The sequence below is a fragment of the Acinonyx jubatus genome, chromosome A1, assembly GCF_027475565.1.
Source record: "Acinonyx jubatus isolate Ajub_Pintada_27869175 chromosome A1, VMU_Ajub_asm_v1.0, whole genome shotgun sequence".
Taxonomy (NCBI): domain Eukaryota; kingdom Metazoa; phylum Chordata; class Mammalia; order Carnivora; family Felidae; genus Acinonyx; species Acinonyx jubatus.
In genome coordinates, this window is record NC_069380.1 from 8,687,683 (window position 1) to 8,712,009 (window position 24,327).

Here is a 24,327-nt window from a genome sequence, read left to right on the forward strand (position 1 = left end):
CATTAAATCCGAGAAGCACTTCTGTAAACTACTCTACTTGTGAGTTCCCTGGCTCTTTGTCCTTCTACCAGACTCACCACGCAGAAACCCGGTCATACGTGGACACTGCAACATGGATGCTCATGGTTGTAAGCCTCCAGCCACAGTGGAGCTCACGGGGCTGTTGCTTATCAGCCCTCTTATTTGTTTTCATCATCTCCTCCAACTTCGCTCAGCAACCATTCCGAATGCTTACCGTTTCCTTCCAGCGTGGATTCAAACCCCTAATCCTACTCTTAAACTAGTTTTGGTTCCCATGTATTAAGAGTGAAATCAGGGGCGCCTGGGTGGCTCAGTTGGTTAAGCATCTGACTTCAGCTCAGGTCGTGATCTCGTGGTCCATGAGTTCAAGCCCCGCGTCGGGCTCTGTGCTGACAGCTCAGAGCCTGGAGCCTGTTTCAGATTCTGTGTCTCTCTCTGACCCTCCCCCGTTCATGCTCTGTCTCTCTCTGTCTCAAAAATAAATAAAGGTTAAAAAAAAAAAAAAAAGAGTGAAATCATCGTATTCGCTCTTGTTTTCAATCACTTTGAACATAATTGTTATATTTCGTTGATACGAATTGATACATCTTTCCAAGAAAGAAAGAGAATTGTGAAACAGTTTGAAATTAGAAAAGTGACACAAGTAAAACAAAAACCATTGCTTTGATCTTGGTATTATATGTCCATATACCTGTTGCATTACTTCCCATACTTCTCTGTGTGTTTGGCTTTTTGTATACTTTTAAAATGAAATTTAGAGATCATGCCAGTACAAAGAAAAGTTTTAAAGCTTTCCCCGATCATTTGTGACCACTGGCCAGCCCACATGTTTCTCATTATACTATTTGCCTAATCTTAAAAACCGTAAGCCAAGAATTTGAGTTTGAAATGACCTGGGGTCTGAATAAAAGCAACATCTCCCAAGAGGAATATGTTCTCAAAGCAGGCCTCAAAGAATTCTCACAGATAGAGCTCCAGAAACAGGAGCACACAATATTTTTAAAAACCACAAAACACATACACACAAAGTCTCATGATAGAGTCAGCAGAAGCAACAAAACAGCAGACCCTCATCCAGAAGACTTCCAATATTAAAGTTGTCATCAACAGTGTTCCAAAAGAGCATGCATATTAATGTGGTTTTAGAAGAGACGGAATCCAAAATATGATTCAGAGACTGTCACAAACGATCAAAGAATCAAGTAGAAATTCTCAAACTTGAGAACAATTAAACCTAAAACTTAATAGAGGAGTTCAATGGTGGAATAGGTAATTCATGAACTGCAGATTTGAAGAAATTACCCAGGATGTAGCCCAACAGGATAAAGAAATGGAAAATACCAAAGAGGTTAAGAGCCATGGAGAATAGAATGAAATAGGCCAACATATGTCATGAGAATTCCACAAAGAAGGGATAGAGAGAATTGGGAGAGGCATTATTGAAAATGATAATGACCAAGAATTTTTCAGAATTAATAAGTGACATGAATCCTCAGACTGAGAAAAAAATGAATCGCAGTAAATAAAAAGAAATTCACTCCATAAATACTGTGTGGTGTAATTGCTAAACATAAAAAGCAAACAGAAGATTTTTATAGCAATCATGGGGGAAAAGGAGTATCTACTAACAGAGCAACGTGGGCTAAGAGTTAACTCCTTAGAAGCAATGGAGAGCAGAGGACAATGGAATGGAAAACCCTGGGAAAATTACCCATCAGTCTACTTAGTACTCCCAGTAAAATTGTCTTTCAAAAATGTGGGAAAAATAAGGACTTTTGTAGACAAACACTGAAAGATTTACCCACCTACTGGCTCTCAATAAAGGAACTTCCAAATAAGACAAGTAGTCTCAGAAAGAGAGGTCTGAGATGGAAGAAGGAACGTTGTGTCTGGGAATGGATGTGTTTATAAGCAAGCAGTCAGCATGTATGAAGTATGAATGAGGAACTCCAGTAAAACGGTGGGGGGGGGGGGGCAAAAAAGAAATAAGGATGTGGTCTTTGCGTTTGAAGGACATACGACTGTAGTTGAGTCCTTAAAATATCTCTGGGCAACACAGAAATTATGAAATGGTGAACACCCAGCATTCTGGGAAAGAGCAGATCGTGTGATGTAATTACTGTGACATTTGTTTAATACACTGAGAAGACTTACTATCTAATCAGAGCACATAATAATCTGTTCTAGAATCTGAAATCTGGCCTTTTTTCTTTCACGGACTGAATAGAGGGTCATAGGATGGCCCTTTGTCAACAATAGCCAGGATGAAGGCTAAAATGTCATGTGTTAAGTAAACCCTCCCCCCAGGAAATAGCATGTTTAGTAGTTTAGAGGTACATATGCCAGCAGAATAGGCATGGGTATGACTTTTTAACATTTCAAATCTTATACTCTTTGCCGTTATTCAAAGGAGATAGCGCATGTCTACATCCTCTGCCCCTCTTTTTCCCTTTTTAGAGATATTAGCATTTCCTATCTTATGTGTTGCAAATATTTTCTTCAATCTATAGATTCTTTTTACTTGGTTATGCTGTCTTTTAACATATGTAAGATTGTGCTTTTTACGTAGTCAAATCTAAGACTATTCCTTTTATGTCTTATGAGTCTGATTTATACTTAGGAAGCCCCTCCTTCCCCAAGTTACAATGATACTGTTAAATACTTGCCACTGATACCTTGACAGTTTTAATTTTAATGTTTAGATTTTAAATCCTTGTGTAATTTATTTTGGTACATGATTTGAGGTAGAGGATTTACCTTTCTGTTTTTCCATATAAGTAGCCCATTGATTCAACACCAGTGATTGAATTACTCAATCATTTACATGGATTTGAATTGCCACTTGTATTGTACTATTGAGTTCTAAAAGACACGTGGCTCTGTTTCTGGTTCTCTTTTTATTCCATTGATTCACATCTTCATCTGGGCCAGGACACCACACACACACACACACACACACACACACACACACACACCACACACACACACACACACACACACACACTTATATCTATGTATACATATGTATATACATACAGATAGAAAGAGATCTCAAGCATTTTCTCCTCATCATTATTATTTTTGAATTAATTTTCATGGCTATTCTCATACATTTTCTCTACCAGCTGAATTGTTAAAACAATTCAATTTCTCCCCTATCAAGTTTGGGATTAAAGTTTTAATTGCACTGGATTTATAGATTAATTTGCAAGAAATTGACATCTTTACAATATAGGGTCATTTACATAAGAATAAGACATAGCCTGACCTCATTTATTCAGGACTTAAGTAATTGTGTTTGTGTGTGTGTTGTGTGTGTAAATATCCATACCTTTTTCATGTTAGTTCTGCACATGCGTGGATTTGTCATTCCTTTCAACTTCTGCCCACAACTACCTATGTAAGTTACTTACCTGTGATATTGGAGTGCTTTTTGATTATGTCACTATGCTTGGTACCAAAACCCCGCCATAGCCCCAAGAAATTTGACCATCACCTGAAAAAAGAACCGTACCCAATGAATGGCATGTTCTGTACTGGAGCATGTCTGCTTGAACCAGCCAGAGGCTCCAAAGTCCAGAGACTTTGTTTTTGAGACGTAATAATCAAGTCAGCAGATGATAGTGCAATCAGAAGCTGCAAACGAGAAAGCCGTAAGCAAAAGCCAAGAAGCAGTACAGTTCATGAGTAAGTATGAAACATGAGAGAGAGAAATGAATACAGATACAAGGGGGCAGCAGTTGCAGAAAAACAAATAGAAAACGTAGGAAAATGCTGAATCGTGCATATGGCCCACTTGCAAAGCAGGAAGCAAGAAACACCTGTTACTGAGGGATGATAAGATCGCCGGGGCAACCTCTTGAATAATTTATATTATTGAGCCATTCAGAGCTGCCTAGTCTTCTACATATCCCAGTCCTCTGCGAAGTTGGTCTGTGATACTGTTCTTTCACTTCTCTGTATTTCCTTCCAATAAATACTTAAAAACTTAAGCCTGAACTTTAGGGGGGGGGTGGGAAGGGAAAGGAGTTAGCTGTATGGCCTCCACCCCCGTTCTTAAATGAGGGCCCCACCTCTCTCTCAGCAGAAAACATTGCCCTCTACTTCATCATGAAGGATAAGACTATTAAGCATGATCTCCCCCAATTTCTCACACCCCTGCTCCCCTACAAAATTATATACATCTCTGTGAACCCTTGTTTGTTTCTCACCCATCTCAGAGGATGGGCACCCTCCTTTGTTTCTAATTACATTCCTCTCCCCTTTGGCCCCGGACACATGCCTGTGCTCTTGGTCAGAGTCCACAGCTGCTGCTTTGGGCCCTGCTCCATTCATCACCCCCGCTCGCTTATTTCTTTACCTTCTCCTTCATTCCGAACTGCTCTCATGCTCCAAACAGGCTCACCTCCCTGTAATACAGCCCCTGCACTCCACACCCTGCCCCCCATCTGCCTTCTACCCACCGTCAGCTTCTGTTCCCTCCTCCATGTGGGCCCTGCTTTCACTGAGGGCGTCCCCGTTGAGGGCCTTGGTGGCCAGTGCTGAAGGATATTTTTCAGCCCCTAAGTTGAATCACTTTGCTGACCATTGTGGTCACTCCTTAATTGTGGAAACTCTATTTCCTTAGCTTCTGATACAACACTCTTCTCATTTTCCTTGTTTTCTACCATTTCTTCTCTTCCTCTCTTTTTAAACTGGGTTCCTCTTTCCATCCCTGGATAATCCTGTCCTGGTTACTGCACGGGTGTGCTAAAGGCTCCCCAGACTCCAGCCCTGAGCCTCCCGGTTTGTACATCCACCTCCCTGCGTGGTGTTTCCACCTGTTGCTGGGAGCATCGATTCAGCAGATCCTAAATGGTGCTCATCGGTTTCCTGCCAGCCCTTCTCCCAACCTTGTTTCTTCTGGTTCATTTTGGCACTGTAGTCATTGAAACCAGGAAACTGGCAGCCCTCTGGGATGGCTCATTTTATGTGTCAACCTTCCTAAGCCGTGGAGTGCCCAGATGTTCCCTCAAACAATATTCTGGCGTATGTGTGGGGATGTTTCCGGATGAGGTTAACATTTGAAAGAGTCGACTAAGTAAGGCAGCATGCCCTCTCCAAAGTAGGTGGGCCTTGTGCAATCAGTTGATTCAAAACAGCCTTTCACTCAGAAAAGGCTGAGTAAGAGAGGATTCCTTCTGCCTAACGGCCTTCAAGCTGAGGCACTGGCTTTTTCCTGCCCATAGACTCAGTGAAAACGCTGGCCCTCCTGGTTCTCAGGCCTCCAGACTCAGATGGGAACCACACCATCAGCTCTCCTGAGTCTCCAGCTAGCAGACAGCTGATCATGAGACATTTTAGCCTCCATATTTGCATTAACCAACGCCTCATAATGAATCTCTTTATGTACATAAAACAGGTTTTTTTTTTTACTGTGTAACATTATACACATATATTATACATTATCTATATAACTGTGTGCATGTATGTACTGGTTCTTTTCCTCCAGAGAACCTGGACTAATACCCCCTCCTTGCCGTATCCTTCTCCAATTTTTTCTCATAAATATATATTCTTACGTGTATATTTATCTTTCCAGGACACTCGATCCGTCCTCTATCTAGTGTATTAACTGTCTCAAGTCTTGACTGCTTCCCACAGGGAGCTACCTCAAACGCCAGCCTTGCGTCTCTTTCCCTATTCAAAACCTTCTCGCAGCCCTCTGGGATAACAGGATCAACAAAATAAAGGGCCATCTCCTTGATTTAAGATTCAAGCTTCATTCCTCTCCAAGAGATACCATTTTAACATTGCCCTTACAGCCACAGGAGGCTTCCATGGTTTATTTTCCCCAAACTGAGGCCACCCAACTGGGAGATTGATTCAGTTCTCTGCTAACACCTGTGTTAGCCCCATATCATCTCAGCCTTCCAGAACTGCTTCTACAGAGTAAACCTAGATGATGAACAAAGTGAACAAAAGGAAAAGATGGGGTCAGGGAAAGATCTGCTTTCTCCTCTTCCCCTCAGGACTTGCCTTCACAACAAAACAGAATAGGCGAGGATAAATAGCGGGGCCACCCCCCAAAATCAGGTGTGCTCAAATTGCATTTTAAACTAAACTTCTAGGCCAACAGGCACATGAAAAGATGCTCAATGTCACTCCTCATCAGGGAAATACAAATCAAAACCACCCTGAGATACCACCTCACGCCGGTCAGAGTGGCTAAAATGAACAAATCAGGAGACTATAGATGCTGGAGAGGATGTGGAGAAACGGGAACCCTCTCGCACTGTTGGTGGGAATGCAAACTGGTGCAGCCGCTCTGGAAAACAGTGTGGAGGTTCCTCAAAAAATTAAAAATAGATCTACCCTATGACCCAGCAATAGCACTGCTAGGAATTGACCCAAGGGATACAGGAGTGCTGATGCATAGGGGCACGTGTACCCCAATGTTTATAGCAGCGCTTTCAACAATAGCCAAATTATGGAAAGAGCCTAAATGTCCATCAACTGACGAAAGGATAAAGAAATTGTGGTTTATGTACACAATGGAATACTACTTGGCAATGAGAAAGAATGAAATCTGGCCATTTGCAGCAATGTGGATGGAACTAGAGGGTATTATGCTAAGTGAAATAAGTCAGGCAGAGAAAGACAGATACCATATGTTTTCACTCATATGTGGATCCTGAGAAACTCAACAGAAGACTAGGGGGGAGGGGAAGGGGGGAAAAAGTTACAGAGAGGGAAGGAGGCAAACCATAAGAGACTCTTAAATACTGAGAACAAACTGAGGGTTGATGGGGGGGTGGGGGACAGGGGAAAGTGGGTGATGGGCATGGAGGAGGGCACCTGTTGGGATGAGCACTGGGTGTTTTATGGATACCAATTTGACAATACATTTCATATTAAAAAAAAAACTACTAGTAAATCAAACATGCAGGTTTTCTTCCTCCTTCCCGAAAGCCCATTCTCCTGGAATCCTTACTTAATTCCAGAGTGGGGGGGGGGGGGGGGAGGGGGAGGGGGGCCCCTGGAGACAAGCTCAGTCATGACAGGTTCTTTTTTTTTTCCTTTTTATTAAATTCTGCATACAGTTATTAAGCCTCAAGAAGCTTTTCTTATTGTTCACCATTCCTGTATTGGTTGTGGAACTAAAGGGTTTCTGATTTTTCTTTATAAACTGACTAGTAAACATTTGATTGCTGTCCATATTTCCAGGAAAAGAAAATAACCAAGCATAGATTTAATGAAAGAGTAAAATTGCCAGTGTTTCTGCCATTGGGGAGTAATTTAATGTTCTTGGGGAATTTGTGACTAATTAATTTCATTTGAATAATCAGCACTTTATAATCATGTTAAATAGCTATGGCTTAAGCATTTTGATTTGCTTCTTAATTAAATAATTTCACCAGAACCTATATAAGATTTTTCAGCTTTAAATCATATTGACAACCTGTTCTTGATGTATTTATTATCCAAATAATACACTTTTAGAAAGTGTATGAGCATCACAATTTTTTAAATAAATATTTCCAATCGAATACTGTTTCTCATTTGTCATAACAGAAACCCAAATTACGTAGCACAACCCACCCCAAAATATTAGCTCCTGAAGCTCTGTATTTTAGTCCTGCAGGGTGTAAGTGATTTATAAAAGCTTTCAGGGATGTCTGGGTAACTCAGTTCGCTGAGAGTCCGACTCTTGATTTCAGCTCAGGTCATTATCTCATAGTTTGTGGGATCGAACCCCATGTTGGGCTCCACGCTGACAGTGTGGAACCTACTTGGGATTCTCTCTCTCCCTCTGCCCCTCCCCTGTTCTCTGTCTCTGTCTCTCTCTCTCTCAAAATAAATAAGCTTTAAAAAAAAGAAAAAAGCTTTCAGGAAAGACTCTGCATATTTAGTTACAAGACAGCAGAATGATCACCCACTGCAGGTTACCACGGCAGGGGGGGGATATCTTGCTGCCCCTGAGACACAACCCTGCAAAGCACTGTTCTTCTGCATGTGAAATACTCCAGACATTCAGAATGTACAAAGAATTTCATGATGAAAACGGCTTGCTAATTATCTTAGTTTAATAAACATTAACATCTTACCATGTTTGCTTTTGATGTTTTATTTTAAAAATAAAATATTTCAGGGGCGCCTGGGTGGCTCAGTAGGTGAAGTGTCTGACTTCAGCTCAGGTCATGATCTTGCGGTCCGTGAGTTTGAGCCCCGCGTCGGGTTCTGTGCTGACAGCTCGGAACCTGGGGCCTGCTTCAGATTCTATGTGTGTCTCTCTCTTTGCCCCACCTTCGCTTGCACCCTGTCTCTGTCTCTCTCTCTCTCTCAAAAATAAACATTAAAAAAATAATAATAAAATATTTCAGCTAAAAGCGAAGACTTCTTTTTACCTCTCTATGACCTGATGACCTTCCCTCTCAATAAGAAACCTGTGTGTTAACTATTGTTGCATAACAAATTACCACAAAACCTAGTGACTTAAGACAGTAGACATTTATTACCTCACACAGTTCCTGAGGGTCAGGTGTCCAGGATAGACTTAGCTGGTAGAGAGACCAGCTGTCTCACAAGGTTGCTGTCAAGCTGTTGTCTGAAACTTCTCAGGGTCCTACTGGGGCTAAGAATCCTCCTCCACACTCACTCACGTGTTGGCAGACCTTACCTCCTCGCTGGCTGGAGACTTGAGTCCTCACCACGTGGGCCTTTCCCTAGGACCGCTCACAATATGGCAGCTTGCGTTTCCCCACCAGCAACAAGTCAGAGAGAAATCGAAAATGGGATGCTAAATATGGAAGCCACAGTTGTTTACATCCTAACTTGGAGGTGACTCACCATCATTTCTGCCATGTACTGTTGATGACAGAGACCAACCCTGATCCAGTATGGGACAGGACTCCACAACGCTCTGAATACCAGAAGGGGGAATCATTGGGGGCCATCTTGATGGCTGGCTACTACAACTCCAAAAATGTTTTTATATTCTTATCACAAATATTTATAGCATAAGAAATATGTAACACTGCTTTTTTGCATGCTTTTGATCGTATAAACATCTTACTGTGTATATCATCCTACACACACACTTACGTTTTTGAGCTGTTCCTATGTTGATATTATCTTACTCATCTGTTTTCTCTGTTGTATGGCATTCCACTGTGTGGAATACCATGATTTAGAGATCAAGTATTTAATGAAAAGATTGTTTTCATTTTTCACTATTGAGAATGAACTGAACGTTCTGGAGCATACCAACTTATGTATATGTGCAAAACTTTCTAAGGTATATATATTTGGAAGTGAAAAGACTGAGTCACGATGTGTATGTATCTTCAGCTCTCTTACAGAGCTGCATTGCTCTCCGAAGTGGTTGTTTTCTACCAGCTACGATGACGGGTCCCTTTATTCCACACGCTGACCAACAGAGATCTATCAGACCTGAGTTTTTGTCAGTCTGTTGGTGTGAATGTTGCTTTTGATATTTATTTTTTTATTTGCATTCAGTAATTATTTGTGGAGTCTATTCTTTATGTTTATTGATCATTTGAATTTCCTCTTCACATTCTTTGTTCTGTTTTCTATTGTGTTATTTGTCTTATTCTTACCGATCAGATGGAAGTTTTATGTGTTCTGAATACCAGTCATTCCTGGTTTATATGTATTACAATAATTTTCTTCAGCTTCCGACTTGATTATCATTTTGTTTTTAGTTTCTTTTGATGAATCAAATTTCTCAGTTTTTTTAAAGGGTTTTTTTTTTATGTTTGATTTTATTTTTTGAGAGCTGAAGAGAGACAGAGTGCAAGTTGGGGGAGGGGCAGAGAGAGAGGGAGACAGACTCCAAAGCAGGCTCCGGGCTCTGAGCTGTCAGCACAGAGCCTGATGCTGGGCTAGAACCTATGAATGTGAGATCATGACCTGAGCCGGAGTCGGACGCCTAAGCGTCCGACTGAGCCACCCAGGTACCCCTCAAATCTCTAGTTTTAATGGGAGTCAAATTTATCATTTTTCTGTATTGTTTGTACCTTTGTATGTCTTGGTAAAAAACCAAAACCAAAACAAACAAACAACAACAACAGAACACCATCCCCCCTCAAAAGTCCATCCTTTTCTCACTTGTTTGCAATGAAATCAAAGTCATTTATCAAGTATCTATATGTGTGTATCTGTGTACTTACATATATTTGAAGGCATGAGTTAGTTCTGAGACCTCCAATTCCAGCCCAACACCCTAGAGTTTATTCTGGCCTGCCCCCAACAGGGACAAACATGGCTCTCATTTTCTACAGTATATTTACTTTTTTTTGCCCTTTCCTAGTATAAATAGTTTCAGTTATTCACCCACTTCCGTACAGTGCTGTCTTTAGCCTTTTACTATATAGTCAAGATACTGTTTACCAGTTACTATATTTTCTTCTTCTCCCTTTGCTTCAGTGTGGGTATGTTACTCATTTGGAAAAAAAAAAAACAAAAACAAAAAACAAACAAACAAAACAACAAAAGAGAAACCAGGCTCATTGTTTGTATTCCATTTTGAATTGCCTGTGCATCCCAGTTGGTTTCAATTATTTCTTTGCTTTAATGAGTGTGTGGTATATTGACATGCGTTGAAAAGAATACGTGAGAAAGTATCCTTGGAGAGAAGTGTCACTCTCCCTTTGTTCCTCCTGTCCCATTCCTTTTCCTCATTCTGTCTACTTCATTCCCATCAGTGCCCTGGGAGGGGTGAGATTAGTTTCCGGTCCATTGTTTTTGTTACAAAAGAACAGGTGCAGGTTTGTTTCCTTTTGTTCTTTCTTACCTGGAAGAGAGCACACTACCAGTATAGATACTCTTTTGCTCCTTGTTGGTTTTTTTTTCTTCATTTAGCAATGTATTCTAGAGCTCATTCCAAATAAATTTATATAAACCTTCATTCCTTTTATAAAAAAATAATTGTATAGAACTCCCTTGTGTGAATGTATCATAATTTATGAAATGACTTTCCTATATATGGGCATTTAGCTTATTTTTTAATATCTTTCAACTACAAACAATGCCATAATGAACGCAGTGTATTGTTAGAAATGCATCTTCAAAGTAAAATCCCAGAGGTACAATTTCTAGGTCAAAAAGTAAGAACATGTACAGTTTTGTTAGGTTTTACCAAGTCCTCCTATAAAATATTTGCACCATGGGGCACCTGGGTAGCTCAGTTGGTTAAGCATCCAACTTCAGCTCAGGTCATGAGCTCATGGTTTGTGGGTTCGAGTCCCACGTCAGGCTCAGTGCTGACAGCTCAGAGCCTGGAGTCTGCTTAAGATTCTGTGTCTCCCTCTCTCTGTCCCTTCCCTGCTTGTGCTTGCTCTCTCTCTCTCAAAACGAAATAAACATCAAAAAAATTTTAAATAAATGAAAAAATAAAATATTTGCACCAGTTTGCATTCCCACCAGCCCCATAGGAGAGTACTTCCCAAAGCTTTGCCAACCACATATGCCATGATAGTTTTCATTTGCCAACCCAATAGATGAGAAATAACAATATTGTGTTAGTTTGCACTTCTCTGATTATGAGAAACTTGGAACAATTTGCATATGTTTAAGGGCTGTTTTTTACTCTTCATAAATCATTGACTTCCTGTTTTCCTTTTGGGTTTTTGGCCTTTGGTTTTGCATTTTTGAAGCGTTCTTTGCATACTGGGGATATTAACCCTTTATCTGTGACACATGCACAAATGTTTTCTTCTGGTTTGTTACTGTTTTTTGACTATGTCTATGGTAGTTTTTACCCCTCAAACTTATAAAAAAATTCATGCAAACTTATTATTTTATTTCCTCTGTAAATTTAATCATGGTTAGAAAGACCCTCCCACACTACTGTTATAGAGAAACCCACTCTTTTTTTTTTTCTTTCAGAACTTGTATGCTTGATCTTTCTTTTAAATTTAGACCCCTGATACATTTGAAGTTTATTCTTGGGTATGACATGAGGTATAGATCTAATTGTATCTTTTTCAAAATGGCTACCCAGCCTCCTTTATTAAAGGTCTATTGTGGCGCCTGGGTGGCTCCGTCGGTTAAGCGGCCGACTTCGCCTCGGGTCGTGATCTCACGGTCTGTGAGTTCGAGCCCCACGTCAGGCTCTGTGCTGACAGCTCAGAGCCTGGAGCCTGTTTCAGATTCTGTGTCTCCCTCTCTCTGACCCTCCCCTGTTCATGCTCTGTCTCTCTCTGTCTCAAAAATAAACGTTAAAAAAATTTAAAAAAAATAAAAAAAATAAAGGTCTATCATTGTCCCAATGACTTGAGATGTCATCTTTATCATCCACTAAATTTCTATACATCCTTAGGTCTATTTCTGGGGTTTCTATTCTGTTCCACTGGTCTATGATCTATGGTCTAGTCCTATGGTAGTGCCACACTGTTTAATTATAGAAGCTTTGTAGTATGTTTTAATGTCTGATATGTCTAGTCCCCCGGAGCAGATTTCCTTTTTTTAGTATTTTTCTGGGTATCCTTGCATGTTTGTTTTGCCAAATAATCTTTGTACCAATGTGTCTAACTCCATACAACAAAGGCTTGTTGGTATTTTTAATGGGATTGCATCAATTAACCAAGTGAGAGCTGACATCCTTCCGATGCTGAAACACCCTTTGAATCACATGAGATTCTCTCCATGTGTCTATTTTTATGTCTTCCTAGAGTAATTTTAAGTTTTCCTCATATAAGTTTTACATATGATTTGATAAATTTATTCCTGTGTATTTGATCTTCTTTGTTGCCAATGTAGATTGGGGTTTCTCTTTCATATTTTCTCTAGATAGTGTTTGTGTATAGGAAAGCTATATTGACTTGTCTGTTAATTTTGTATCTTGCTACCTTACTGAATTCTTATACTGTTTGAGTCCGTTTTATCATTGACCATCGATGTTCTAGAGCTTTCCAGTTATACTGTTGTGTCGGTAAAGACAGAGACGGTTTTACTTCTTTACCAAATATTTTGCCTCTGATTATTTTATCGTCTCTAATTGCATTGGCTAATACCATTAGGACAGTGTTGAATAGTCGTGGAGGTACACATTTTTGCCTTGTTCCTGATTTGTATGGAAATTCTTGTTGTGTTTCCACATTTAAGTAAAATAATAGCTTTAGGACTAATATATATTTTTTTTATCATCTTAAGGTGTTTTAACACATTAAGAAAGTGTCCTTCAATTCCTGTTTTCTTGAGTGCTGCTACTTGGAATGGGTATTGAATTTTTGTCCAAGGCTTTTTGAACATCTATGGAGATAACCATATTTTTTTTCCTGAGACCTATCAATATGGATTTACTAATATAGAAACTACATTAAATTACTAGAATAGATCCCAGTTCGTCATGGTATGTTATTTTCTTTATGTGGTATTAGATTCTGTTTGCTGATATTTTAGCTAATCTTTTTGCATCAATATTCATGAGTGACAATGGTCTGCAGCTTTCTTTTTCTTCTACTTTTTTGAGAGAGTCTTCATCAGGCTTAGGTATCAAAATTGGGGTATACTCAATTTATTAAAAGAATAAGGAAGTTTTCCTTTATTTTTATATTAGTATTTTATACTAGTTTTCTATTTACTGCTGTAATCATCACAAACTTAGTGGCTTAAAACGGTACAAATTTAGTATCTAACAGGTCTTGAGGTCAAAAGTCCAAAGTGAGTCTCAATGACCTAAAACTGAGATATTGGCAGGCTGCATTCATTTCTGGAGGCTCTCAGGGAAGATCTGTTTTGTTGCCTTTGCCTGCTTCTCGAGGCCACTCATGTTCCTTGGTTCATGGCTTCCTTCCATTTCCAAAGCCAATAGGGATCTAGTTTTTCTTTTATCCCATCTCCCTGTTGCTGACTGTCCTGTCTCCCTCTTCCACATTTAAGGACTCTTGTAATTACATTGGCCCTTCCCATAATCCAGGATAATCTCCCTACTTCAAGGCCATCTGATTAGTAGATTTTATTTCTACTTACAACCTTAATTCCTCTTTGCCATGTATATGGCATAGTCATAGGTACTGGGGATTTAGATACTGACATCTTTTGTGGGGAGAGAGGCAGTATTCTGCCTGCCATAATCTTCACGCTCTAGAGCAATTTACAGAGCACTAGAATATTTGATTATTGCGGGTTTGGTAGACGCTCATGGGCCTGATGCTTTTTTTGTGTGGTATCTTTAATAATTGCTCTCTCTGTAGGGGCACCTGGGTGGCTCAAGGCCGTTAAGCATCCGACTCTTGATTTTGGCTCAGGTCATGATCTCACAGTTCGTGAGTTAAAGCCTCATGTCAGGTTCTGCACCTACAGGGTGGAGCCTGCTTGAGATTCTCTGTCTCCCTCTCTCTGTCCCTCCTCCACTCACTTGCTCTGTCTCAAAAATAAATAAACATTTGAAAAAATAATAATTGTGTCTGTATCCTCTGTGGAAATTTGGTGCATTTAAATATTTTCCCTCTCTTAGGCTCAATTTTGGTAATCTATGTTTCTTTAGAAAATTATCGATTTAATGTAAGATTTCAAATTTATTTGTATAGAGGTGGGCAAACAAAGCCTCTTAAGACGTTTAATTCTTTTTTCCATTCACTTTTTGTCATTCCTTATTTTATTTGTGCTTTCCCTCTTTTTTATTGTTAAGTTAGCTAGTGGTTTGCTATTTTGTTAACTTTTTTCAATTAAGTCTACTGGTTTCCTATTCTGTATTTCATTAATTTCTGCTTTTGTCTTTATCATTTTCTTCTTAGTGCTTTCTTTCAGTCTACTTTGTTGTTGTTTGCTAGGTTTGTTTTTTTTTTTCAGCTAAGTATTTGAGTCATTCATTTACATCCTTTTATTTATTACTTATGAAAGCATCTCCTGCTATGAGTTTTTCTCCAAAAACTGCTTTAAATGTATCCCATGTGTTAGTGTTTTTGTATTTTGTTTCAGTGGCTTAAAAAAAAATCCTTTGACTTCACTTTATGTCTTCACTGTTACCCAAGAGTTGTCACGTAGGAGGAGGCTTTTTAAATTTTTTCAGGTGGATGACCGTTTTGTTTTTGGTTTGGTTAAGGATTTCTATTTTCCTTTCATTAGTTAATAATTTCTACTTTTACTGCATTGTGATCAGTTTTGTTCATCATATTTTTAATTCATGGAACCTACTGACATTTTCTTTGTGACCAGTTTTTATGAGTGGTTCAAAAGCCCTTGATAAAAAAGGTGTGTTCACTTATATTATCAAAATATAAAGTTCAATATATACCCATAAGACCTACCTAGCTGATTATGTTTTGTTTTGTTTGTCCATTTAATCTGTCTTGAATTAAGAGTGGTAAATCTCGGACATAAATTATATTGGAGCATAGATATTCATAAGTATTAGATCTTCATTGGAGATTTGGCTTTCAGCAATAAAAGGTGCCCTTCTTTGTTGTGTTTAACACTTTTAGGCTTGAATCAGGGTTTCCTACTGCTGCTTTCTTAATGTTTCCATTTTCCTGAAATACCTTTACCCATCCATTTGTATTTTGTTTTTTAAATCTTTTTTTATATATTGAATGGAGATAGCATATAACTGGGCCTTCCATTGTGAGCATAATTGAGGATCTTTTTCCTTTTAATTGGTACATTTAGTCCATGACACTTATTGATACGGTTGATATGTTAGATCTCATTTCTATCATGTTTTATAATTGCATGTATTATGTTATTTAGTCCGTGTTTCTTTTTCTAAAGATGTGTATTATTTGCCCTTGAATTTAATTTATGGCCTCCACAGTAAGTTTAGTTGCCATCTATAATCATAAAAACTTATTATAATATTACTGACTATATTTCATATGCCACACATTGCATCCCCATGACTTACTTATTTTATGAGTGGAAGTTTGCACCTCTCAATCCCCTTCACCTATTTTGTGCACATCCAACCCCCTCCACCCTGTGGTAACCCCCCATTTGTTTCCTGTATCTCTGAGTCTGTTTCTGCTTTGTTTTGTGTTACAGATATCACATATAAGTGAAATCATACAATATTTGTCTTTTTCTGTCTGACTCATTTCCCTTAGCCTAACACCCTCAAAGTCTATTCATGTTGCCGGTTCTTTCATTGTAAGAACAGAATTTAGGGACATTTTATTTTTGTTCTAGCTGTTACCTTTGTACTTACACCTTCCTTGTTTTCTTAGTTACCCTTTGACCATCTGGTTTGCCAATGTAAAATTAGATCCTTAACTCCCACCTATTTTCTACCTGACAACCAATGAGCTTCTTTTACTTTCTTTATTCTCTCTTCTGCCCCTTACCAGTTTTTAGTTGCATTATTTCTATTTGTTATTTGTATTTCTATTTGTATAGCATTTGTATATCCGTCTTCCACCCTCATTGTCTCCTTTGTTTTTGACTTAGATCTACAATCGACTTTATAAATGCTCACATCAGTCCTTCTGCTAAAATTTTCCAATTACCTCTTAGTCCAATGAAGCTCAACTCTAGGCTGTTCCTAAAGAAAGATTCATGTCCTGTGTGTTTCCATGTTATCCTATAGCTTTGATTTCAAATTTGTAGAAAATCCTTGTTTCATATATATATATTTTGATTAAAAATTTTTTTTAATATTTATATTTATTTTTGAGACAGAGAGATACAGAACATGAGCAGGGGAGGGGCGGAGAGAGAGGGAGACACAGAATCCATAGCAGGCTCCAGGCTCCGAGCTGTCAGCCCAGAGCCCGACGGACACAGGGCTCAAACTCACAAACCGTGAGATCATGACCTGAGCCGAAGTTGGACACTTAACCGACTGAGCCACCCAGGCGCCCCTCATATATTTTTTTAATTAAGATGTTTCTGTTTATTTATTTTTAAGTGCTATTCTATTGTTGTCTTGCTTTGAATATTTATTTATTTATACTTCTGCCCTTGTAATTGGGTCATCTTTTTACCTAGAGGTCTTGATTTTTTTTTTTTTAAATCTCTAAATTGTAACAGGTTTAATAGGATACAGCTTAGAACTGCTAAATCTGGGTTCGTTTTCCCAGGACCCAGTGGCCCCTTTCAATATGAAGATTCAATTCTCTGGAAAATTTTCTTACACTACAATGTTAAAGTATTAGACCTGTTCCATTGTTCTGTTTTCCCTCTTCAAGGAGTCTCATACTGTGAGTCTTAATTCTTCATGATCTGTTTTCCATTTCAGTATTTTCTCTATGACCCACTTTACTTCTTTTCCTTTCTCATTTTTCTTTTCTTAGTTTTTCTACTTCTTGAAATATTTCTTGTTACATTTTCATTTTACTTTTTCTTATCTTGAGCACCGTGTAATTTAATCTTCATTTCTGAAATAATTATCTTTTCTTCCGTTTTGAAATTCACTGTCTTTTTATTATTTCCTGTTCTTCGTCCATTTGTGTTCTTAGGGCATGTATTTCTCGTTCAAAATCTTTTCTTTCATGTTTCCAAATACTATTTTTTGGATATTTAATACAGCTTTGAGTGTTCTTTTATAGGTTTCTTCTGTTTCGTGGCTGCTTTCTTGGAGGCCATTTTTTTTTAATATAATTTATTGTCAAGTTGGCTAACATACAGTGTGTAAAGTGCACTCTTGGTTTTTGGGGTAGATTCCCGTGGTTCATCGCTTACATACAACACCCAGTGCTCATCCCAACAAGTGCCCTCCTCAATGCCCATCATCCATTCTCCTCCCCTCTCCTCCACCCCCCACCCTCAGTTTGTTCTCTGTATTTGAGAGTCTTTTATGGTTTGCCTCCCTCCCTCTCTCTTTGTAGCTTTTCCCCCCCTTCCCTTCCTACATGGTCTTCCGTTAAATTTCTCAAGATCCACATATGAGTGAAACCATATGGTATCTGTCTTCCTCTGACTGACTTATTTCACTCAGCATAATACCTTCTAGTTCCATCTAGTGAAGGTGTAGTAAGGATCGTTATTATGATCATTTGTCAGATCTTTGTGTTTGCTTATTCATTGCTTTCTGTTCATTTTTGTCATATTGGGCTGCTTTTCAAGATGACCGGTCTAGTGCCTTCTTCCGTCAGTGTAGCAAAGTCTGGATTCTTTCATGGTTTGGGGGGAGTGAGTGGAGCCAGGGATTTGTGTCCTCTGGTTTCTGAATACTCTTCATCTTGCAGGGCCCTGAATTTCCCCTTAAATTTCTCTTCCCCTTCAACACCCAGTTTCCGTAGCGCCCTTCTCTCCTTTGTGCCCTTCTGCTTCCCCAGCCTTGCTTCACTGCAAAGACTGCCGCTTCAGATCGCACATACCTTCAGGTGTCTTCTCTTTAGGCTACACTTGGCTCTGTATTCTTAAGTTATGCTGAGAATGCGGTTTTTATGTATTCTGTTCTTCTTGTTATGCCTTGTCCATTTTGAAGAAACATTCGGAGATGTGGACATAGGCAGATTCTGTTGTCTTTCTTCTGTCTCCCCTTTATATATCTTTATTGTATTGGTAGAATATACCCCCGTGCTTTTCCTAAAGATATTTATTTGTACTTTTTACCTCTTCTCTCTTTGACGTGAGTGCATTTTTTGGCCTTTAATCATTTATGCGTTAACCCAATAAATATTTATTCGGTAGTACTCCGTACTGCTCAAAGTGGCGAGTGGAACAGTGACAGAATATCAAAATCCCAACCTAACTGGGAGCACGTTCTAGTAGAAGGAGATAAACGAACCAATAAGCATGTTGTGGTAAGCACCTTGGAGAAGAAAAAAATCAGGAAAAAGAGCATAGGGAGTCCTGGGGTAGGTGAGGCTGTGTTGTGAATGTATATAGGTAGTTAAGAAAGGGCTTACCAACACGGCGACAGTGGTTAGGGAACAAGGTGTGGCTATCTGGGGAAATGGTTTTCCAGGCAGAAGGATCAATGGGGACAAAATGCCCAGCATGGGAAAATACAGCAGGGAGGCCAGCATAGCTGGAGTATGGTAGCTGATGGGGAGAGGGCTACATAATGAGATCAGAGAGGTAAGAGAAGGGCCACGAAGGGCCATTGAAAAGACTTTGCTTTCATTCTGAGTAAGAACAGAAGTATTTGGAGGACAGAGGATAGAGAGGAGACATACTATCACTTTTATTTCTGATATTTCTTCTAGTCTAATTTGTTGAGAACAGACTGGAAGAAGGGGTAACAATAGATACAGGAACGCCAATTGGGAGGCTGTTGGCATGATCCAAGTGAAATACGTTGGCAGCCTAGACCAGGATACTTAGAAGTGTAGGCGGTGGTCACATGACTGATCTACTTTTAAGGTATAGCAAACAAGATTTGCCGCTGGATTATATGTGAGATTACGGTTCATGACACTATTTGCAAAGAACCGTGGCCACCTTCACTGTAAGCGTAGGCTCTTTGTAAACACCAGATGTAATCACTAGTAGGGGGACACCTAACATTTCCTTCCCTGAAGTGGCAGCGACTTCGGGAATCTGGGTATATGGTGCGGAATAAAAGTTACGTGGTATCATTGGTTTGAGGCCATGGGGCAATCTAAAGCAAGCATTGCTAACGGTGTTATTTGGTGATAGACACACACAGATAAATGGCCAGGGTCTTATCATCAGTGGGATAAAGAAGAAAAATGGTAAAGTGGCTGTGACATCTTTCTTCCGCTCTTACACCGTGAAAGTAATAATGGAAAGCTGCACCCTTAAAATCTTGTACTTCTCAGAGCGCCAAAGCAAAAGAAGAGTTCAAGTGTATGTCAGAGAAGTTTTTCCATCTTTGCCTGACGATGTCTGCACAAATGGGCTCGAGGATTACTGTTTCTCAGAGGTTTTAAACACCTTCCAAATGTTAGAGCAACAGCTGTGTTATTGCATATTAGCAACGTCTCTGTATCCTGAAGTTCTTCGACTTAACTAGGGTAAATCCACTCAGTCTTGTATTTATTTCAACATTTAATGGTACTTACTGTGTATCTGGCACTGTGCTAAGTGATAAGGATACAGCCGTATCTTTACAGGCAGCTGCGGTCACTGTTCTCATGCAGTTAATGACCTAGTAGGAAGACAGACGTGTAACAGATCGCATAACTATTGAATTTCCCTGGTGAGAAATGCTACAAAGGAGAAACAGAGCTTTCTCTGAGAACCTCAACCTGGCTGAAGGGTAGGGGACCAGTCTTGCCAAAGGTGAGAGGCCGTATGCTGAGAGCAGTGACACATTACTCCCCTTTATGCAATGATCCCAGTCTGTTCTTGGGGAGATTGCTGCTTCCCCGCAGTATAGTAAGGCGGATTAGAGGATCAGGGGGCTGGAATGGATACTGGATCGGTCACAGACACCACTCCAGTGTCCAGTTTCTTTCACCCATTTTTTTTATAATGGCTGTTACATTGTTGGTTCAGCTCAATGTCCGCTGTGATCAGCCTTCTCATCTAACGTGTGTCAGATAATCAGATGTGCTTTGGAGCTTCGCCAGCTACTATCCACCTCCGTCTCTGCTACTACCCACCAGTTCTCCACTCGTGTCCAAGCTCTGTATCCAGCTAGTAGAGATCATTTTGGGTTTCACTGCTTTCAGGAGCGTTGTCACTGCTTCTGAATATAACGCAGAAACTTGAAGGAGGATGCCTCGCTTGGAGTCATCCCCCTCACTGATTCAACAGAAAAAAGAATAATAAAGTTAAAGGTTTCTGCTTTGTATTTTCCCTTTCCAGCCCATTCTCACCGCATTAAAATCTCCAGATGGATTGTGTTCAGTAAAAGCTACGCGTATCTTCCTGGCCATCCCCTTTGCTATAATCCGGTGCAAAGGCTCATATTTTCAATGCGTGGGAAAAGGAGGGGCAGAGACGGTGGAACCAAAATAAACAGATGGTTACCTTGACAATCTGTAAAAGGCTCTTTCGTGAGCATTTTTCATGGTTTTCTTTTGAAATAGTGAGACAGCGATACGATTTTTATCTCGTCGACCTCCTGCAAATGGCCCCATGGCTTTCAAACTCCACAAAATACCACAATGCCTCTGCCAGGAAGCCACCTTTGCTTAGCCTGACTCCTTCGAGGTCCCATCCCACGTCCCTCAGGAAATGTCTCTGGGACCTGTTCTCTGGGGCAGGTGCTGTGGGTATGAACGCGAGTGAGGCACAGCAAGGGGGCCGTGATATTTGGGGGGGGAGACAGAGAAGGACAATTATCATCACGTGAAGCAGAATGTCATTAGCAAGAGCAAGGGTTCAGAATGACATGATGGCACAGAGAGGGAGAAAACTCCCTCTCAATGGTAGAATCAAGCAGAAGGAGAAAAGTGGTGGCACTGACGGGGACGAGGGAGCCAAGTTTGAGCAGAAGACTTGGGTCGGACGGGGGTGATTGTGAGTGGGAGATGGGTCAGGAAGTCCAACTTTCAGGAAGATGAACAGAAATAATAAAATTGGACATTGTAACATTGACTTAGGCACATGGTTTCTACTTTGTCAGTTTAAATTTACTTTTTCAAAAAAATTTTTTAAATGTTTATTTATTTTTGAGAGAGAGCATGAGCAGGGGTAAGGGAGAGAGAGGGGGAAACACAGAATCTCAGGCATGTTCCAGGCTCTGAGCCATCCGCACAGAGCCTGATGCGAGGCTCAAACTCGTGAGATCATGACCTGGGCTGATGTCGGTCGCTTAACCAACTGAGCCACCCAAGAGCCCTTCTACTGTCAGTTTAAGGTTATTTGCACATTGGTTTGTAAATGTATGTTCAAAACAAAACAAAACAAAACAAAAAACCAAAACTACAGTAGAGGCTCTTGTCCCAAGTTCTGAAAATATTTATTTCATAAATATGTTTGAATATCCTTTTGTATTTTTACATGCTCAGATCCCTTATCTAGATTATAACATTGCACAAACTTGCAATGGTGTACATAATAAAGGCCCAACAAGTACAAAGCAATCAGTACAACTCAGTGGCTGAAGACATAAGCTTTGGAGTCAGATCTGAGTTGAAGACCCCACTCTATCATTTCCTAACTTCATGTTCACCTGACAGGTTAGGTCGGGTGATCCTTGATATTTCTTATCTGCAAAATGCAGGCAGTATTAGGGCTTATCTTACATTGTTACTCAGTGTTACTCAAGGTTACACAAGCCATTGCACACAAAGTCCTAAGCACAGTGCCTGGCATCTGTTAATGATCAGGGAAGATTCATTATTAGTTATGGCTCCAAAACGTAGAGTGTTTGTAAGATTTTCTCTGGAGACACATATCAATAGGACTTCTAACGTATCTAAATGTTCATTCCTATTGCAGTGCAAGAAAATATGCAGGGAATTAAAACCATCTCAAACTTTTTAAAACATTGAGAACCATTAAAATGCCCCAGATTTCATCAGCTTGTGAAGTCACAGCCTCCTTTTATGCCAAATCACAGTAGTCTAAACCCCCGTTATATATGCCTTCAATAAGTTCAGTCTTGTTTTTCAGATATTCAGACACATTGCAGACTCCTTAGAAAATTTTCAGGCGAAGAGAACCTCCCTACCTAGCCCTTGGCTTGCCCTTGTGTTATAGAGTCCAGTTTATCTCCCTCAAAGTGAGTTTCACTGAGCATTTTTCCACTTCTAAATGCCCCAAAGGAAGGAGCTGTCCTTTTTCTCGCCCTAGCCCAGGGCTCCATCCCGATATCTTCAGTGACCTCTTCAAAGGACATTTTGTCTATAGGAGGGACCTCTTCCTTCAAAGGAAATCTCCCTCCCACCAGGTGGCCCTTAAAAGACAACAAACAGGTCCCAGATTAGGCCCCTAATTCTCATTCCCAACTAGAAGGAACCAGGGCTCCTGGAGGGGATGCCTGGTCCCAGATCTGAAGCAGGAAATATCCTAGATGAGCCCGGGGATACTGTGTTGTGTCAGAAAGGAAGGAAGATAGACTTACGTCCAAAGGACCCAGGGGCCAACAAAAAGGTGCTCCCATTAGCCAGAGAGGAAATAAATGTAGCATCTAAAAAGAATATTGGGGGCGCCTGAGTGGCTTAGTCAGTTGAGCCTCCAACTCTTGATTTTGGCTCAGGTCATGGTCTTGCGGTTTGTAGGTTCGAGTCCTGCATTGGGCTTTCTGTTGTCAGCACCGAGCCCGCTTTGGGTCCTCTGCCCGCCTCTCTCTGCCTCTCTCTCTCTCTCTCTCTCTCTCTCTCTCTCTCTCTCTCTCAAAAATAAATATTAAAAATATTTTAAAAAATAGAATAAAATAAAAAGGGTAATAAATGCAATCGACTAAGACACATTGTGTACAGTCACGTGAAAGCATGTTTATAATGTTTCGTAAAAGCGAGAGAAAGCAAAAACCTCCTTCGGTATCATCCCAACGCCAAGTCTCCATTCAAAACATTGGCACTTTAGGGGAAAGGATTCGGCATTGATCCTATCGTTCCTGTATAAACTGTATTGCAGGGAAATGAAATCGCCCTGGTTGATAATGAAAATGTTTTTTCTTGCGTGGAAATGCCAGCTAATAAATGAGAAGGATGACGGAACCAGAACATCCCGTTGTAAGTCCCAGTGAAATAATTGCTTCAGGAGTCATCATTAACAGATGAAACCATCAGATGAAAGGTTGATGGGGAACATTATAGAGGAGGAGGTGAGGCTGTCACCTCTGAGCCATTCAGCGTCACTAAAAATGGGACATGGCGTGCTTCCCGATGGGATGTCACGGTATGCACACATCACAGCTCAGGTACCGTTGCCCAAATAAATCAAACCTGAATCGCATCCAGCCACGAGAACTACATTTCACTTACAGGCATGTAGGAATGAGTCAAATGGGATCATGAGGAAACAAAGAGGCAAAACCAGAGTGTGGGACATTCTACAAGCCAGTCAACCCAGTTTCTGAACACGTCAACGGCAGGGGGGAGGGAGGGAGGGCAGAAGTGGGCATTGCTTTTGATAAATGAGGCTTCAGTGCTTGCTTCGGCAGCACATATACTAAAATTGATAAATGAGGCTTCAGAGGCAACATCAAATGTAATATGTGGACCTAGTTTGAGTCCTGACTCAAGAAAACCTACTGTAAGATATTTTTTTCTTTGAGAAAGCAGGAAGAGTTGTTATGAACGAGGCATTAGATGCCAAGCTATACTGTCGGTTTTGTTCGGTGTTTCAATGGCATTGGGATTATATAAAAGTGTTCGTAATTTTTAGCAATGCACACTGAAGTGTTCGCGTTTTGCTTCAAAATAGTTTAACAAAGAACATAAAAGGGATACGTGAAAATAAAGTGACAAAGTCTCCATGATTGCTAACTCTGGGTGATGGATGGATGGAAAGGAAAAAAGGGGCTTGGAGGAAGCGTCCCAAAATCTTGACAACTATTGA

General features: G+C 40.1%; 1 protein-coding gene and 1 long non-coding RNA gene across 3 annotated transcripts in view; both read left to right on the forward strand.

Moving 5' to 3' along the window:
• Window positions 1–24,327, forward strand: part of MTUS2 (microtubule associated scaffold protein 2) — a 563,429-nt gene that overhangs the window by 467,127 nt on the left and 71,975 nt on the right. The window lies entirely within an intron of this gene.
• LOC128313491 (uncharacterized) lies at window positions 7,047–23,152 on the forward strand. The gene is made up of 2 exons (XR_008294289.1): window positions 7,047–12,040; window positions 12,277–23,152. It is a non-coding gene; the product is annotated as an uncharacterized LOC128313491 (long non-coding RNA).